This window comes from Pseudophryne corroboree, chromosome 7 (genome assembly GCF_028390025.1).
Source record: "Pseudophryne corroboree isolate aPseCor3 chromosome 7, aPseCor3.hap2, whole genome shotgun sequence".
NCBI classification, from domain to species: Eukaryota; Metazoa; Chordata; class Amphibia; order Anura; family Myobatrachidae; genus Pseudophryne; species Pseudophryne corroboree.
In genome coordinates, this window is record NC_086450.1 from 2,936,783 (window position 1) to 2,958,082 (window position 21,300).

General features: G+C 53.7%; 2 protein-coding genes across 3 annotated transcripts in view; one reads left to right on the plus strand and one right to left on the minus strand.

Annotated features, from left to right (window-relative positions):
* The window catches only part of LOC134944063 (caspase-8-like), a 314,204-nt gene that overhangs the window by 276,940 nt on the left and 15,964 nt on the right, over positions 1-21,300 (plus strand). The gene's annotated exons all lie outside the window — the stretch shown is intronic.
* Positions 1-21,300, minus strand: part of TRAK2 (trafficking kinesin protein 2) — a 252,517-nt gene that overhangs the window by 33,927 nt on the left and 197,290 nt on the right. The gene's annotated exons all lie outside the window — the stretch shown is intronic.

Genomic DNA, 21,300 nt, shown 5'->3' on the forward strand with positions numbered 1-21,300 from the left:
GCCCCATTACATCCTCCGTACAGTACTACACCTCCTGCACGACACTGGTTATGTATCCCGCCCCATTACATCCTCCGTACAGTACTACACCTCCTGCACGACACCGGTTATGTATCCCGCCCCATTACATCCTCTGTACAGTACTACACCTCCTGCACGACACTAATTATGTATCCCGCCCATTACATCCTCCGTACAGTACTACACCTCCTGCACGACACTGGTTATGTATCCCGCCCGCGCCCCATTACATCCTCCGTACAGTACTACACCTCCTGCACGACACTGGTTTTGTATCCCGCCCGCGCCCCATTACATCCTCCGTACAGTACTACACCTCCTGCACGACACTGGTTATGTATCCCGCCCGCGCCCCATTACATCCTCTGTACAGTACTACACCTCCTGCACGACACTAATTATGTATCCCGCCCATTACATCCTCCGTACAGTACTACACCACCTCCACGACACTGGTTATGTATCCCGCCCGCGCCCCATTACATCCTCTGTACAGTACTACACCTCCTGCACGACACTGGTTATGTATCCCGCCCGCGCCCCATTACATCCTCTGTACAGTACTGCACCTCCTGCACGACACTGGTTATGTATCCCGCCCCATTACATCCTCTGTACAGTACTGCACCTCCTGCACGACACTTGTTATGTATCCCGCCCGCACCCCATTACATCCTCCGTACAGTACTGCACCTCCTGCACAACACTGGTTATGTATCCCGCCCGCGCCCCATTACATCCTCTGTACAGTACTACACCTCCTGCACGACACTGGTTATGTATCCCGCCCGCACCCCATTACATCCTCCGTACAGTACTACACCCACTGCACGACACTGGTTATGTATCCCGCCCATTACATCCTCTGTACAGTACTACACCTCCTGCACGACACTGGTTATGTATCCCGCCCATTACATCCTCCGTACAGTACTACACCCACTGCACGACACTGGTTATGTATCCCGCCCATTACATCCTCTGTACAGTACTACACCTCCTGCACGACACTGGTTATGTATCCCGCCCGCACCCCATTACATCCTCTGTACAGTACTATACCTCCTGCACGACACTGGTTATGTATCCCGCCCGCGCCCCATTACATCCTCCGTACAGTACTACACCTCCTGCACGACACTGGTTATGTATCCCGCCCCATTACATCCTCCGTACAGTACTACACCTCCTGCACGACACTGGTTATGTATCCCGCCCGCGCCCCATTACATTCTCCATACAGTACTACGCCCCAATACATCCTCTGTACAGTACTACACCTCCTGCACGACACTGGTTATGTATCCCGCCCGCGCCCCATTACATTCTCCATACAGTACTACACCTCCTGCACGACACTGGTTATGTATCCCGCCCGCGCCCCATTACATCCTCTGTACAGTACTACACCTCCTGCACGACACTGGTTATGTATCCCGCCCGCACCCCATTACATTCTCCGTACAGTACTACACCTCCTGCACGACACTGGTTATGTATCCCGCCCGCGCCCCATTACATCCTCCGTACAGTACTACACCTCCTGCACGACACTGGTTATGTATCCCGCCCGCGACCCATTACATCCTCCGTACAGTACTACACCTCCGGCACGACACTGGTTTTGTATCCCGCCCGCGCCCCATTACATCCTCCGTACAGTACTACACCTCCTGCACGACACTGGTTATGTATCCCGCCCGCGCCCATTACATCCTCTGTACAGTACTACACCTCCTGCACGACACTGGTTATGTATCCCGCCCGCTCCCCATTACATCCTCCGTACAGTACTACACCTCCTGCACGACACTGGTTATGTATCCCGCCCGCGACCCATTACATCCTCCGTACAGTACTACACCTCCGGCACGACACTGGTTTTGTATCCCGCCCGCACCCCATTACATTCTCCGTACAGTACTACACCTCCTGCACGACACTGGTTATGTATCCCGCCCGCGCCCATTACATCCTCTGTACAGTACTACACCTCCTGCACGACACTGGTTATGTATCCCGCCCGCTCCCCATTACATCCTCTGTACAGTACTACACCTCCTGCACGACACTGGTTATGTATCCCGCCCGCGCCCCATTACATCCTCTGTACAGTACTACACCTCCTGCACGACACTGGTTATGTATCCCGCCCGCGCCCATTACATCCTCTGTACAGTACTACACCTCCTGCACGACACTGGTTATGTATCCCGCCCATTACATCCTCTGTACAGTACTACACCTCCTGCACGAGACCGGTTATGTATCCCGCCTGCGCCCCATTACATCCTCTGTACAGTACTACACCTCCTGCACGACACTGGTTATGTATCCCGCCCGCGCCCCATTACATCCTCTGTACAGTACTACACCTCCTGCACGACACTGGTTATGTATCCCGCCCGCGCCCCATTACATCCTCCGTACAGTACTACACCTCCTGCACGACACTGGTTATGTATCCCGCCCGCACCCCATTACATCCTCTGTACAGTACTACACCTCCTGCACGACACTGGTTATGTATCCCGCCCCATTACATCCTCTGTACAGTACTACACCTCCTGCACGACACTGGTTATGTATCCCGCCTATTACATCCTCTGTACAGTACTACACCTCCTGCACGACAATGGTTATGTATCCCGCCCCATTACATCCTCTGTACAGTACTACACCTCCTGCACGACACTGGTTATGTATCCCGCCCGCGCCCCATTACATCCTCTGTACAGTACTACACTTCCTGCACGACAATGGTTATGTATCCCGCCCCATTACATCCTCTGTACAGTACTACACCTCCTGCACGACACTGGTTATGTATCCCGCCCGCACCCCATTACATTCTCCATACAGTACTACACCTCCTGCACGACACTGGTTATGTATCCCGCCCCATTACATCCTCTGTACAGTACTACACCTCCTGCACGACACTGGTTATGTATCCCGCCCGCGCCCCATTACATTCTCCGTACAGTACTACACCTCCTGCACGACACTGGTTATGTATCCCGCCCGCGCCCCATTAAATCCTCTGTACAGTACTACACCTCCTGCACGACACTGGTTATGTATCCCGCCCGCGCCCCATTACATTCTCCGTACAGCACTACACCTCCTGCACGACACTGGTAATGTATCCCGCCCCATTACATCCTCCGTACAGTACTACACCTCCTGCACGACACTGGTTATGTATCCCGCCCCATTACATCCTCTGTACAGTACTACACCTCCTGCACGACACTGGTTATGTATCCCGCCCGCACCCCATTACATCCTCTGTACAGTACTACACCTCCTGCATGACACTGGTTATGTATCCCGCCCGCACCCCATTACATCCTCTGTACAGTACTACACCTCCTGCACGACACTGGTTATGTATCCCGCCCGCACCCCATTACATCCTCTGTACAGTACTACACCTCCTGCACGACACTGGTTATGTATCCCACCCGCACCCCATTACATCCTCCGTACAGTACTACACCTCCTGCACGAGACCGGTTATGTATCCCGCCCGCGCCCAATACATCCTCTGTACAGTACTACACCTCCTGCACGACACTGGTTATGTATCCCGCCCGCGCCCCATTACATCCTCTGTACAGTACTACACCTCCTGCCCGACACTGGTTATGTATCCCGCCCCATTACATCCTCCGTACAGTACTACACCTCCTGCACGACACTGGTTACGTATCCCGCCCCATTACATCCTCTGTACAGTACTACACCTCCTGCACGACACTGGTTATGTATCCCGCCCGCACCCCATTACATCCTCCGTACAGTACTACACCTCCTGCACGACACTGGTTACGTATCCCGCCCGCGCCCCATTACATTCTCCATACAGTACTACACCTCCTGCACGACACTGGTTATGTATCCCGCCTGCGGCCCATTACATCCTCCGTACAGTACTACACCTCCTGCACGACACTGGTTATGTATCCCGCCCCATTACATCCTCCGTACAGTACTACACCTCCTGCACGACACTGGTTATGTATCCCGCCCGCGCACCATTACATCCTCTGTACAGTACTACACCTCCTGCACGACACTGGTTATGTATCCCGCCCACGCACCATTACATCCTCTGTACAGTACTACACCTCCTGCACGACACTTGTTATGTATCCCGCCCGCGCCCCATTACATCCTCTGTACAGTACTACACCTCCTGCACGACACTGGTTATGTATCCCGCCCGCGCCCCATTACATTCTCCATACAGTACTACACCTCCTGCACGACACTGGTTATGTATCCCGCCCGCACCCCATTACATCCTCTGTACAGTACTACACCTCCTGCACGACACTGGTTATGTATCACGCCCACACCCCATTACATCCTCTGTACAGTACTACACCTCCTGCACGACACTGGTTATGTATCCCGCCTGCACCCCATTACATCCTCTGTACAGTACTACACCTCCTGCACGACACTGGTTATGTATCCCGCCCGCACCCCATTACATCCTCTGTACAGTACTACACCTCCTGCACAACACTGGTTATGTATCCCGCCCGCGCCCATTACATCCTCCGTACAGTACTACACCTCCTGCACGACACTGGTTATGTATCCCGCCCGCGCCCCATTACATCCTCTGTACAGTACTACACCTCCTGCACGACACTGGTTATGTATCCCGCCCGCGCCCCATTACATTCTCCGTACAGTACTACACCTCCTGCACGACACTGGTTATGTATCCCGCCCCATTACATCCTCTGTACAGTACTACACCTCCTGCACGACACTGGTTATGTATCCCGCCCGCGCCCCATTACATTCTCCATACAGTACTACACCTCCTGCACGACACTGGTTATGTATCCCGCCCGCACCCCATTACCACCTCTGTACAGTACTACACCTCCTGCACGACACTGGTTATGTATCCCACCCCATTACATCCTCTGTACAGTACTACACCTCCTGCACGACACTGGTTATGTATCCCACCCCATTACATCCTCTGTACAGTACTACACCTCCTGCACGACACTGGTTATGTATCCCACCCCATTACATCCTCTGTACAGTACTACACCTCCTGCACGACACTGGTTATGTATCCTGCCCGCGCCCCATTACATCCTCCGTACAGTACTACACCTCCTGCACGACACTGGTTATGTATCCCACCCGCGCCCCATTACATCCTCCGTACAGTACTACACCTCCTGCACGACACTGGTTATGTATCCCGCCCGCACCCAATACATCCTCCGTACAGTACTACAGCTCCTGCACGACACTGGTTATGTATCCCGCCCGCGCCCCATTACATCCTCCGTACAGTACTACACCTCATGCACGACACTGGTTATGTATCCCACCCGCGCCCCATTACATCCTCCGTAGAGTACTACACCTCCTGCACGACACTGGTTATGTATCCCGCCCGCACCCCATTACATCCTCTGTACAGTACTACACCTCCTGCACGACACTGGTTATGTATCCCGCCCCATTACATCCTCTGTACAGTACTACACCTCCTGCACGACACTGGTTATTTATCCCGCCCCATTACATCCTCCGTACAGTACTACACCTCCTGCACGACACCGGTTATGTATCCCGCCCCATTACATCCTCTGTACAGTACTACACCTCCTGCACGAGACCGGTTATGTATCCCGCCCCATTACATCCTCCGTACAGTATTACATCTCCTGCACGACACTGGTTATGTATCCCGCCCATTACATCCTCTGTACAGTACTACACCTCCTGCACGACACTGGTTATGTATCCCGCCCCATTACATCCTCCGTACAGTATTACATCTCCTGCACGACACTGGTTATGTATCCCGCCCGCGCCCCATTACATGCTCCGTACAGTACTACACCTCCTGCACGACACTGGTTATGTATCCCGCCCGCACCCATTACATCCTCTGTACAGTACTACACCTCCTGCACGGCACTGGTTATGTATCCCGCCCGCACCCCATTACATCCTCTGTACAGTACTACACCTCCTGCACGACACTGGTTATGTATCCCGCCCATTACATCCTCTGTACAGTACTACACCTCCTGCACGACACTGGTTATGTATCCCGCCCGCGCCCCATTACATTCTCTGTACAGTACTACACCTCCTGCACGACACTGGTTATGTATCCCGCCCCATTACATCCTCCGTACAGTACTACACCTCCTGCACGACACTGGTTATGTATCCCGCCCGCACCCCATTACATCCTCTGTACAGTACTACACCTCCTGCACGACACTGGTTATGTATCCCGCCCGCGCCCCATTACATTCTCCGTACAGTACTACACCTCCTGCACGACACTGGTTATGTATCCCGCCCGCGCCCATTACATCCTCCATACAGTACTACACCTACTGCACGAGACCGGTTATGTATCCCGCCCGCGCCCCATTACATCCTCCGTACAGTACTACACCTCCTGCACGACACTGGTTATGTAACACGCCCGCGCCCCATTACATTCTCCGTACAGTACTACACCTCCTGCACGACACTGGTTATGTATCCCGCCCATTACATCCTCTGTACAGTACTACACCTCCTGCACGACACTGGTTATGTATCCCGCCCATTACATCCTCTGTACAGTACTACACCCACTGCACGACACTGGTTATGTATCCCGCCCCATTACATCCTCTGTACAGTACTACACCTCCTGCACGACACTGGTTATGTATCCCGCCCATTACATCCTCTGTACAGTACTACACCTCCTGCACGACACTGGTTATGTATCCCGCCCCATTACATTCTCCGTACAGTACTACACCTCCTGCACGACACTGGTTATGTATCCCGCCCATTACATCCTCTGTACAGTACTACACCTCCTGCACGACACTGGTTATGTATCCCGCCCGCGCACCATTACATTCTCCGTACAGTACTACACCTCCTGCACGACACTGGTTATGTATCCCGCCCATTACATCCTCTGTACAGTACTACACCTCCTGCACGAGACCGGTTATGTATCCCGCCCGCGCCCCATTACATCCTCTGTACAGTACTACACCTCCTGCACGACACTGGTTATGTATCCCGCCCGCGCCCCATTACATCCTCCAAACAGTACTACACCTCCTGCACGACACTGGTTATGTATCCCACCCCATTACATTCTCTGTACAGTACTACACCTCCTGCACGACACTGGTTATGTATCCTGCCCGCGCCCCATTACATCCTCCGTACAGTACTACACCTCCTGCACGACACTGGTTATGTATCCCGCCCGCGCCCCATTACATCCTCCGTACAGTACTACACCTCCTGCACGACACTGGTTATGTATCCCGCCCGCACCCAATACATCCTCCGTACAGTACTACACCTCCTGCACGACACTGGTTATGTATCCCGCCCGCGCCCCATTACATCCTCTGTACAGTACTACACCTCCTGCACGACACTGGTTATGTATCCCACCCGCACCCAATTACATCCTCCGTACAGTACTACACCTCCTGCACGAGACCGGTTATGTATCCCGCCCGCGCCCCATTACATCCTCTGTACAGTACTACACCTCCTGCACGACACTGGTTATGTATCCCGCCCCATTACATCCTCTGTACAGTACTACACCTCCTGCACGACACTGGTTATGTATCCCGCCCGGGCCCCATTACATCCTCTGTGCAGTACTACACCTCCTGCACGACACTGGTTATGTATCCCGCCCGGGCCCCATTACATCCTCTGTACAGTACTACACCTCCTGCACGACACTGGTTATGTATCCCGCCCGCGCCCCATTACATCCTCTGTACAGTACTACACCTCCTGCACGACACTGGTTATGTATCCCGCCCGCACCCCATTACATCCTCTGTACAGTACTACACCTCCTGCACGAGACCGGTTATGTATCCCGCCCGCGCCCCATTACATCCTCCGTACAGTACTACACCTCCTGCGCGACACTGGTTATGTATCCAGCCCGCACCCATTACATCCTCTGTACAGTACTACACCTCCTGCACGACACTGGTTATGTATCCCGCCCGCACCCCATTACATCCTCTGTACAGTACTACACCTCCTGCACGAGACCGGTTATGTATCCCGCCCGCGCCCCATTACATCCTCCGTACAGTACTACACCTCCTGCACGACACTGGTTATGTATCCCGCCCGCGCCCCATTACATTCTCCGTACAGTACTACACCTCCTGCACGACACTGGTTATGTATCCCGCCCATTACATCCTCTGTACAGTACTACACCTCCTGCACGACACTGGTTATGTATCCCGCCCCATTACATCCTCTGTACAGTACTACACCTCCTGCACGACACTGGTTATGTATCCCGCCCATTACATCCTCTGTACAGTACTACACCTCCTGCACGACACTGGTTATGTATCCCGCCCCATTACATTCTCCGTACAGCACTACACCTCCTGCACGACACTGGTTATGTATCCCGCCCATTACATCCTCTGTACAGTACTACACCTCCTGCACGACACTGGTTATGTATCCCGCCCGCGCACCATTACATTCCCCGTACAGTACTACACCTCCTGCACGACACTGGTTATGTATCCCGCCCATTACATCCTCCGTACAGTACTACACCTCCTGCACGACACTGGTTATGTATCCCGCCCGCGCACCATTACATTCTCCGTACAGTACTACACCTCCTGCACGACACTGGTTATGTATCCCGCCCATTACATTCTCCGTACAGTACTACACCTCCTGCACGACACTGGTTATGTATCCCGCCCATTACATCCTCTGTACAGTACTACACCTCCTGCACGAGACCGGTTATGTATCCCGCCCGCGCCCCATTACATCCTCTGTACAGTACTACACCTCCTGCACGACACTGGTTATGTATCCCGCCCGCGCCCCATTACATCCTCCATATAGTACTACACCTCCTGCACGACACTGGTTATGTATCCCGCCCGCACCCCATTACCACCTCTGTACAGTACTACATCTGGTTATGTATCCCGCCCGCGGCCCATTACATCCTCCGTACAGTACTACACCTCCTGCACGACACTGGTTATGTATCCCGCCCACACCCCATTACATCCTCCGTATAGTACTACACCTCCTGCACGACACTGGTTATGTATCCCGCCCCATTACATCCTCCGTACAGTACTACACCTCCTGCACGACACTGGTTATGTATCCCGCCCGCGCCCCATTACATTCTCCGTACAGTACTACACCTCCTGCACGACACTGGTTATGTATCCGCCCATTACATCCTCTGTACAGTACTACACCTCCTGCACGACACTGGTTATGTATCCCGCCCGCACCCCATTACATCCTCTGTACAGTACTACACCTCCTGCACGACACTGGTTATGTATCCCGCCCACACCCCATTACATCCTCCGTATAGTACTACACCTCCTGCACGACACTGGTTATGTATCCCGCCCCATTACATCCTCCGTACAGTACTACACCTCCTGCACGACACTGGTTATGTATCCCGCCCGCGCCCCATTACATTCTCCGTACAGTACTACACCTCCTGCACGACACTGGTTATGTATCCGCCCATTACATCCTCTGTACAGTACTACACCTCCTGCACGACACTGGTTATGTATCCCGCCCGCACCCCATTACATCCTCTGTACAGTACTACACCTCCTGCACGACACTGGTTATGTATCCCGCCCGCACCCCATTACATCCTCTGTACAGTACTACACCTCCTGCACGACACTGGTTATGTATCCTGCCCGCGCCCCATTACATTCTCCGTACAGTACTACACCTCCTGCACGACACTGGTTATGTATCCCGCCCGCGCCCATTACATCCTCTGTACAGTACTACACCTCCTGCACGACACTGGTTATGTATCCTGCCCGCGCCCCATTACATTCTCCGTACAGTACTACACCTCCTGCACGAAACTGGTTATGTATCCTGCCCGCGCCCCATTACATTCTCCGTACAGTACTACACCTCCTGTACGACACTGGTTATGTATCCCGCCCGCGCCCATTACATCCTCCATACAGTACTACACCTCCTGCACGAGACCGGTTATGTATCCCGCCCGCGCCCCATTACATCCTTTGTACAGTACTACACCTCCTGCACGACACTGGTTATGTATCCCGCCCGCGCCCCATTACATTCTCCGTACAGTACAACACCTCCTGCACGACACTGGTTATGTATCCCGCCCAATACATCCTCTGTACAGTACTACACCTCATGCACGAGACCGGTTATGTATCCCGCCCGCGCCCATTACATCCTCCGTACAGTACTACACCTCCTGCACGACACTGGTTATGTATCCCGCCCGCACCCATTACATCCTCTGTACAGTACTACACCTCCTGCACGACACTGGTTATGTATCCCGCCCGCACCCCATTACATCCTCTGTACAGTACTACACCTCCTGCACGACACTGGTTATGTATCCCGCCCGCGCCCCAATACATTCTCCGTACAGTACTACACCTCCTGCACGACACTGGTTATGTATCCCGCCCGCGCCCATTACATCCTCCATACAGTACTACACCTCCTGCACGACACTGGTTATGTATCCCGCCCGCGCCCCAATACATTCTCCGTACAGTACTACACCTCCTGCACGACACTGGTTATGTATCCCGCCCGCGCCCATTACATCCTCCATACAGTACTACACCTACTGCACGAGACCGGTTATGTATCCCGCCCGCGCCCCATTACATCCTCCGTACAGTACTACACCTCCTGCACGACACTGGTTATGTAACCCGCCCGCGCCCCATTACATTCTCCGTACAGTACTACACCTCCTGCACGACACTGGTTATGTATCCCGCCCATTACATCCTCTGTACAGTACTACACCTCCTGCACGACACTGGTTATGTATCCCGCCCCGCGCCCCATTACATTCTCCGTACAGTACTACACCTCCTGCACGACACTGGTTATGTATCCCGCCCATTACATCCTCTGTACAGTACTACACCTCCTGCACGACACTGGTTATGTATCCCGCCCGCGCACCATTACATTCTCCGTACAGTACTACACCTCCTGCACGACACTGGTTATGTATCCCGCCCATTACATCCTCTGTACAGTACTACACCTCCTGCACGAGACCGGTTATGTATCCCGCCCGCGCCCCATTACATCCTCTGTACAGTACTACACCTCCTGCACGACACTGGTTATGTATCCCGCCCGCGCCCCATTACATCCTCCATACAGTACTACACCTCCTGCACGACACTGGTTATGTATCCCACCCCATTACATTCTCTGTACAGTACTACACCTCCTGCACGACACTGGTTATGTATCCTGCCCGCGCCCCATTACATCCTCCGTACAGTACTACACCTCCTGCACGACACTGGTTATGTATCCCGCCCGCGCCCCATTACATCCTCCGTACAGTACTACACCTCCTGCACGACACTGGTTATGTATCCCGCCCGCACCCAATACATCCTCCGTACAGTACTACACCTCCTGCACGACACTGGTTATGTATCCCGCCCGCGCCCCATTACATCCTCTGTACAGTACTACACCTCCTGCACGACACTGGTTATGTATCCCACCCGCACCCCATTACATCCTCCGTACAGTACTACACCTCCTGCATGAGACCGGTTATGTATCCCGCCCGCGCCCTATTACATCCTCTGTACAGTACTACACCTCCTGCACGACACTGGTTATGTATCCCGCCCCATTACATCCTCTGTACAGTACTACACCTCCTGCACGACACTGGTTATGTATCCCGCCCGGGCCCCATTACATCCTCTGTACAGTACTACACCTCCTGCACGACACTGGTTATGTATCCCGCCCGGGCCCCATTACATCCTCTGTACAGTACTACACCTCCTGCACGACACTGGTTATGTATCCCGCCCGCGCCCCATTACATCCTCTGTACAGTACTACACCTCCTGCACGACACTGGTTATGTATCCCGCCCGCACCCCATTACATCCTCTGTACAGTACTACACCTCCTGCACGAGACCGGTTATGTATCCCGCCCGCGCCCCATTACATCCTCCGTACAGTACTACACCTCCTGCGCGACACTGGTTATGTATCCCGCCCGCACCCATTACATCCTCTGTACAGTACTACACCTCCTGCACGACACTGGTTATGTATCCCGCCCGCACCCCATTACATCCTCCGTACAGTACTACACCTCCTGCACGACACTGGTTATGTATCCCGCCCGCGCCCCATTACATTCTCCGTACAGTACTACACCTCCTGCACGACACTGGTTATGTATCCCGCCCATTACATCCTCTGTACAGTACTACACCTCCTGCACGACACTGGTTATGTATCCCGCCCCATTACATCCTCTGTACAGTACTACACCTCCTGCACGACACTGGTTATGTATCCCGCCCATTACATCCTCTGTACAGTACTACACCTCCTGCACGACACTGGTTATGTATCCCGCCCCATTACATTCTCCGTACAGCACTACACCTCCTGCACGACACTGGTTATGTATCCTGCCCGCGCCCATTACATCCTCCATACAGTACTACACCTCCTGCACGAGACCGGTTATGTATCCCGCCCGCGCCCCATTACATCCTTTGTACAGTACTACACCTCCAGCACGACACTGGTTATGTATCCCGCCCGCGCCCCATTACATTCTCCGTACAGTACTACACCTCCTGCACGACACTGGTTATGTATCCCGCCCATTACATCCTCTGTACAGTACTACACCTCCTGCACGAGACCGGTTATGTATCCCGCCCGCGCCCCATTACATCCTCCGTACAGTACTACACCTCCTGCACGACACTGGTTATGTATCCCGCCCGCACCCATTACATCCTCTGTACAGTACTACACCTCCTGCACGACACTGGTTATGTATCCCGCCCGCACCCCATTACATCCTCTGTACAGTACTACACCTCCTGCACGACACTGGTTATGTATCCCGCCCGCGCCCCATTACATTCTCCGTACAGTGCTACACCTCCTGCACGACACTGGTTATGTATCCCGCCCGCGCCCATTACATCCTCCATACAGTACTACACCTACTGCACGAGACCGGTTATGTATCCCGCCCGCGCCCCATTACATCCTCCGTACAGTACTACACCTCCTGCACGACACTGGTTATGTAACCCGCCCGCGCCCCATTACATTCTCCGTACAGTACTACACCTCCTGCACGACACTGGTTATGTATCCCGCCCATTACATCCTCTGTACAGTACTACACCTCCTGCACGACACTGGTTATGTATCCCGCCCCGCGCCCCATTACATTCTCCGTACAGTACTACACCTCCTGCACGACACTGGTTATGTATCCCGCCCATTACATCCTCTGTACAGTACTACACCTCCTGCACGACACTGGTTATGTATCCCGCCCGCGCCCCAATACATTCTCCGTACAGTACTACACCTCCTGCACGACACTGGTTATGTATCCCGCCCGCGCCCATTACATCCTCCATACAGTACTACACCTACTGCACGAGACCGGTTATGTATCCCGCCCGCGCCCCATTACATCCTCCGTACAGCACTACACCTCCTGCACGACACTGGTTATGTAACCCGCCCGCGCCCCATTACATTCTCCGTACAGTACTACACCTCCTGCACGACACTGGTTATGTATCCCGCCCATTACATCCTCTGTACAGTACTACACCTCCTGCACGACACTGGTTATGTATCCCGCCCCGCGCCCCATTACATTCTCCGTACAGTACTACACCTCCTGCACGACACTGGTTATGTATCCCGCCCATTACATCCTCTGTACAGTACTACACCTCCTGCACGACACTGGTTATGTATCCCGCCCGCGCACCATTACATTCTCCGTACAGTACTACACCTCCTGCACGACACTGGTTATGTATCCCGCCCATTACATCCTCTGTACAGTACTACACCTCCTGCACGAGACCGGTTATGTATCCCGCCCGCGCCCCATTACATCCTCTGTACAGTACTACACCTCCTGCACGACACTGGTTATGTATCCCGCCCGCGCCCCATTACATCCTCCATACAGTACTACACCTCCTGCACGACACTGGTTATGTATCCCACCCCATTACATTCTCTGTACAGTACTACACCTCCTGCACGACACTGGTTATGTATCCCGCCCGCGCCCCATTACATCCTCTGTACAGTACTACACCTCATGCACGACACTGGTTATGTATCCTGCCCGCGCCCCATTACATCCTCCGTACAGTACTACACCTCCTGCACGACACTGGTTATGTATCCCGCCCGCGCCCCATTACATCCTCCGTACAGTACTACACCTCCTGCACGACACTGGTTATGTATCCCGCCCGCACCCAATACATCCTCCGTACAGTACTACACCTCCTGCACGACACTGGTTATGTATCCCGCCCGCGCCCCATTACATCCTCTGTACAGTACTACACCTCCTGCACGACACTGGTTATGTATCCCACCCGCACCCCATTACATCCTCCGTACAGTACTACACCTCCTGCACGAGACCGGTTATGTATCCCGCCCGCGCCCTATTACATCCTCTGTACAGTACTACACCTCCTGCACGACACTGGTTATGTATCCCGCCCCATTACATCCTCTGTACAGTACTACACCTCCTGCACGACACTGGTTATGTATCCCGCCCGGGCCCCATTACATCCTCTGTACAGTACTACACCTCCTGCACGACACTGGTTATGTATCCCGCCCGGGCCCCATTACATCCTCTGTACAGTACTACACCTCCTGCACGACACTGGTTATGTATCCCGCCCGCGCCCCATTACATCCTCTGTACAGTACTACACCTCCTGCACGACACTGGTTATGTATCCCGCCCGCACCCCATTACATCCTCTGTACAGTACTACACCTCCTGCACGAGACCGGTTATGTATCCCGCCCGCGCCCCATTACATCCTCCGTACAGTACTACACCTCCTGCGCGACACTGGTTATGTATCCCGCCCGCACCCATTACATCCTCTGTACAGTACTACACCTCCTGCACGACACTGGTTATGTATCCCGCCCGCACCCCATTACATCCTCCGTACAGTACTACACCTCCTGCACGACACTGGTTATGTATCCCGCCCGCGCCCCATTACATTCTCCGTACAGTACTACACCTCCTGCACGACACTGGTTATGTATCCCGCCCATTACATCCTCTGTACAGTACTACACCTCCTGCACGACACTGGTTATGTATCCCGCCCCATTACATCCTCTGTACAGTACTACACCTCCTGCACGACACTGGTTATGTATCCCGCCCATTACATCCTCTGTACAGTACTACACCTCCTGCACGACACTGGTTATGTATCCCGCCCCATTACATTCTCCGTACAGCACTACACCTCCTGCACGACACTGGTTATGTATCCCGCCCGCGCCCATTACATCCTCCATACAGTACTACACCTCCTGCACGAGACCGGTTATGTATCCCGCCCGCGCCCCATTACATCCTTTGTACAGTACTACACCTCCAGCACGACACTGGTTATGTATCCCGCCCGCGCCCCATTACATTCTCCGTACAGTACTACACCTCCTGCACGACACTGGTTATGTATCCCGCCCATTACATCCTCTGTACAGTACTACACCTCCTGCACGAGACCGGTTATGTATCCCGCCCGCGCCCCATTACATCCTCCGTACAGTACTACACCTCCTGCACGACACTGGTTATGTATCCCGCCCGCACCCATTACATCCTCTGTACAGTACTACACCTCCTGCACGACACTGGTTATGTATCCCGCCCGCACCCCATTACATCCTCTGTACAGTACTACACCTCCTGCACGACACTGGTTATGTATCCCGCCCGCGCCCCATTACATTCTCCGTACAGTACTACACCTCCTGCACGACACTGGTTATGTATCCCGCCCGCGCCCATTACATCCTCCATACAGTACTACACCTACTGCACGAGACCGGTTATGTATCCCGCCCGCGCCCCATTACATCCTCCGTACAGTACTACACCTCCTGCACGACACTGGTTATGTAACCCGCCCGCGCCCCATTACATTCTCCGTACAGTACTACACCTCCTGCACGACACTGGTTATGTATCCCGCCCATTACATCCTCTGTACAGTACTACACCTCCTGCACGACACTGGTTATGTATCCCGCCCCGCGCCCCATTACATTCTCCGTACAGTACTACACCTCCTGCACGACACTGGTTATGTATCCCGCCCATTACATCCTCTGTACAGTACTACACCTCCTGCACGACACTGGTTATGTATCCCGCCCGCGCACCATTACATTCTCCGTACAGTACTACACCTCCTGCACGACACTGGTTATGTATCCCGCCCATTACATCCTCTGTACAGTACTACACCTCCTGCACGAGACCGGTTATGTATCCCGCCCGCGCCCCATTACATCCTCTGTACAGTACTACACCTCCTGCACGACACTGGTTATGTATCCCGCCCGCGCCCCATTACATCCTCCATACAGTACTACACCTCCTGCACGACACTGGTTATGTATCCCACCCCATTACATGCTCTGTACAGTACTACACCTCCTGCACGACACTGGTTATGTATCCTGCCCGCGCCCCATTACATCCTCCGTACAGTACTACACCTCCTGCACGACACTGGTTATGTATCCCGCCCGCGCCCCATTACATCCTCCGTACAGTACTACACCTCCTGCACGACACTGGTTATGTATCCCGCCCGCACCCAATACATCCTCCGTACAGTACTACACCTCCTGCACGACACTGGTTATGTATCCCGCCCGCGCCCCATTACATCCTCTGTACAGTACTACACCTCCTGCACGACACTGGTTATGTATCCCACCCGCACCCCATTACATCCTCCGTACAGTACTACACCTCCTGCACGAGACCGGTTATGTATCCCGCCCGCGCCCTATTACATCCTCTGTACAGTACTACACCTCCTGCACGACACTGGTTATGTATCCCGCCCCATTACATCCTCTGTACAGTACTACACCTCCTGCACGACACTGGTTATGAATCCCGCCCGGGCCCCATTACATCCTCTGTACAGTACTACACCTCCTGCACGACACTGGTTATGTATCCCGCCCGGGCCCCATTACATCCTCTGTACAGTACTACACCTCCTGCACGACACTGGTTATGTATCCCGCCCGCGCCCCATTACATCCTCTGTACAGTACTACACCTCCTGCACGACACTGGTTATGTATCCCGCCCGCACCCCATTACATCCTCTGTAAAGTACTACACCTCCTGCACGAGACCGGTTATGTATCCCGCCCGCGCCCCATTACATCCTCCGTACAGTACTACACCTCCTGCGCGACACTGGTTATGTATCCCGCCCGCACCCATTACATCCTCTGTACAGTACTACACCTCCTGCACGACACTGGTTATGTATCCCGCCCGCACCCCATTACATCCTCTGTACAGTACTACACCTCCTGCACGAGACCGGTTATGTATCCCGCCCGCGCTCCATTACATCCTCCGTACAGTACTACACCTCCTGCACGATACTGGTTATGTATCCCGCCCGCGCCCCATTACATTCTCCGTACAGTACTACACCTCCTGCACGACACTGGTTATGTATCCCGCCCATTACATCCTCTGTACAGTACTACACCTCCTGCACGACACTGGTTATGTATCCCGCCCCATTACATCCTCTGTACAGTACTACACCTCCTGCACGACACTGGTTATGTATCCCGCCCATTACATCCTCTGTACAGTACTACACCTCCTGCACGACACTGGTTATGTATCCCGCCCCATTACATTCTCCGTACAGCACTACACCTCCTGCACGACACTGGTTATGTATCCCGCCCATTACATCCTCTGTACAGTACTACACCTCCTGCACGACACTGGTTATGTATCCCGCCCGCGCACCATTACATTCCCCGTACAGTACTACACCTCCTGCACGACACTGGTTATGTATCCCGCCCATTACATCCTCCGTACAGTACTACACCTCCTGCACGACACTGGTTATGTATCCCGCCCGCGCACCATTACATTCTCCGTACAGTACTACACCTCCTGCACGACACTGGTTATGTATCCCGCCCATTACATTCTCCGTACAGTACTACACCTCCTGCACGACACTGGTTATGTATCCCGCCCATTACATCCTCTGTACAGTACTACACCTCCTGCACGAGACCGGTTATGTATCCCGCCCGCGCCCCATTACATCCTCTGTACAGTACTACACCTCCTGCACGACACTGGTTATGTATCCCGCCCGCGCCCCATTACATCCTCCATACAGTACTACACCTCCTGCACGACACTGGTTATGTATCCCGCCCGCGCCCCATTACATCCTCCATACAGTACTACACCTCCTGCACGACACTGGTTATGTATCCCACCCCATTACATGCTCTGTACAGTACTACACCTCCTGCACGACACTGGTTATGTATCCTGCCCGCGCCCCATTACATCCTCCGTACAGTACTACACCTCCTGCACGACACTGGTTATGTATCCCACCCGCACCCCATTACATCCTCCGTACAGTACTACACCTCCTGCACGAGACCGGTTATGTATCCCGCCCGCGCCCTATTACATCCTCTGTACAGTACTACACCTCCTGCACGACACTGGTTATGTATCCCGCCCCATTACATCCTCTGTACAGTACTACACCTCCTGCACGACACTGGTTATGTATCCCGCCCGGGCCCCATTACATCCTCTGTACAGTACTACACCTCCTGCACGACACTGGTTATGTATCCCGCCCGCGCCCCATTACATCCTCTGTACAGTACTACACCTCCTGCACGACACTGGTTATGTATCCCGCCCGCACCCCATTACATCCTCTGTAAAGTACTACACCTCCTGCACGAGACCGGTTATGTATCCCGCCCGCGCCCCATTACATCCTCCGTACAGTACTACACCTCCTGCGCGACACTGGTTATGTATCCCGCCCGCACCCATTACATCCTCTGTACAGTACTACACCTCCTGCACGACACTGGTTATGTATCCCGCCCGCACCCCATTACATCCTCTGTACAGTACTACACCTCCTGCACGAGACCGGTTATGTATCCCGCCCGCGCCCCATTACATCCTCCGTACAGTACTACACCTCCTGCACGATACTGGTTATGTATCCCGCCCGCGCCCCATTACATTCTCCGTACAGTACTACACCTCCTGCACGACACTGGTTATGTATCCCGCCCATTACATCCTCTGTACAGTACTACACCTCCTGCACAACACTGGTTATGTATCCCGCCCCATTACATCCTCTGTACAGTACTACACCTCCTGCACGACACTGGTTATGTATCCCGCCCCATTACATCCTCTGTACAGTACTACACCTCCTGCACGACACTGGTTATGTATCCCGCCCATTACATCCTCTGTACAGTACTACACCTCCTGCACGACACTGGTTATGTATCCCGCCCCATTACATTCTCCGTACAGCACTACACCTCCTGCACGACACTGGTTATGTATCCCGCCCATTACATCCTCTGTACAGTACTACACCTCCTGCACGACACTGGTTATGTATCCCGCCCGCGCACCATTACATTCCCCGTACAGTACTACACCTCCTGCACGACACTGGTTATGTATCCCGCCCATTACATCCTCCGTACAGTACTACACCTCCTGCACGACACTGGTTATGTATCCCGCCCGCGCACCATTACATTCTCCGTACAGTACTACACCTCCTGCACGACACTGGTTATGTATCCCGCCCATTACATTCTCCGTACAGTACTACACCTCCTGCACGACACTGGTTATGTATCCCGCCCATTACATCCTCTGTACAGTACTACACCTCCTGCACGAGACCGGTTATGTATCCCGCCCGCGCCCCATTACATCCTCTGTACAGTACTACACCTCCTGCACAACACTGGTTATGTATCCCGCCCGCGCCCCATTACATCCTCCATACAGTACTACACCTCCTGCACGACACTGGTTATGTATCCCGCCCGCACCCCATTACCACCTCTGTACAGTACTACATCTGGTTATGTATCCCGCCCGCGGCCCATTACATCCTCTGTACAGTACTACACCTCCTGCACGACACTGGTTATGTATCCCACCCCATTACATCCTCTGTACAGTACTACACCTCCTGCACGACACTGGTTATGTATCCCGCCCGCGCCCCATTACATCCTCTGTACAGTACTACACCTCCTGCACGACACTGGTTATGTATCCCACCCGCACCCCATTACATCCTCCGTACAGTACTACACCTCCTGCACGAGACCGGTTATGTATCCCGCCCGCGCCCAATACATCCTCTGTACAGTACTACACCTCCTGCACGACACTGGTTATGTATCCCGCCCGCGCCCCATTACATCCTCTGTACAGTACTACACCTCCTGCACGACACTGGTTATGTATCCCGCCCGCGCCCCATTACATCCTCTGTACAGTACTACACCTCCTGCACGACACTGGTTATGTATCCCGCCCGCGCCCCATTACATCCTCCGTACAGTACTACACCTCCTGCACGAGACCGGTTATGTATCCCGCCCGCGCCCCATTACATTCTCCGTACAGTACTACACCTCCTGCACGACACTGGTTATGTATCCCGCCCATTACATCCTCTGTACAGTACTACACCTCCTGCACGACACTGGTTATGTATCCCGCCCGCGCCCCATTACATCCTCCGTACAGTACTACACCTCCTGCACGACACTGGTTATGTATCCCGCCCGCGCCCCATTACATCCTCTGTACAGTACTACACCTCCTGCACGATACTGGTTATGTATCCCGCCTGCACCCCATTACATCCTCTGTACAGTACTACACCTCCTGCACGAGACCGGTTATGTATCCCGCCCGCGCCCCATTACCACCTCTGTACAGTACTACATCTCCTGCACGACACTGGTTATGTATCCCGCCCGCGCCCCATTACATTCTCTGTACAGTACTACACCTCCTGCACGACACTGGTTATGTATCCCGCCCATTACATCCTCTGTACAGTACTACACCTCCTGCACGGCACTGGTTATGTATCCCGCCCGCGCCCCATTACATCCTCCGTACAGTACTACACCTCCTGCACGACACTGGTTATGTATCCCGCCCCATTACATCCTCTGTACAGTACTACACCTC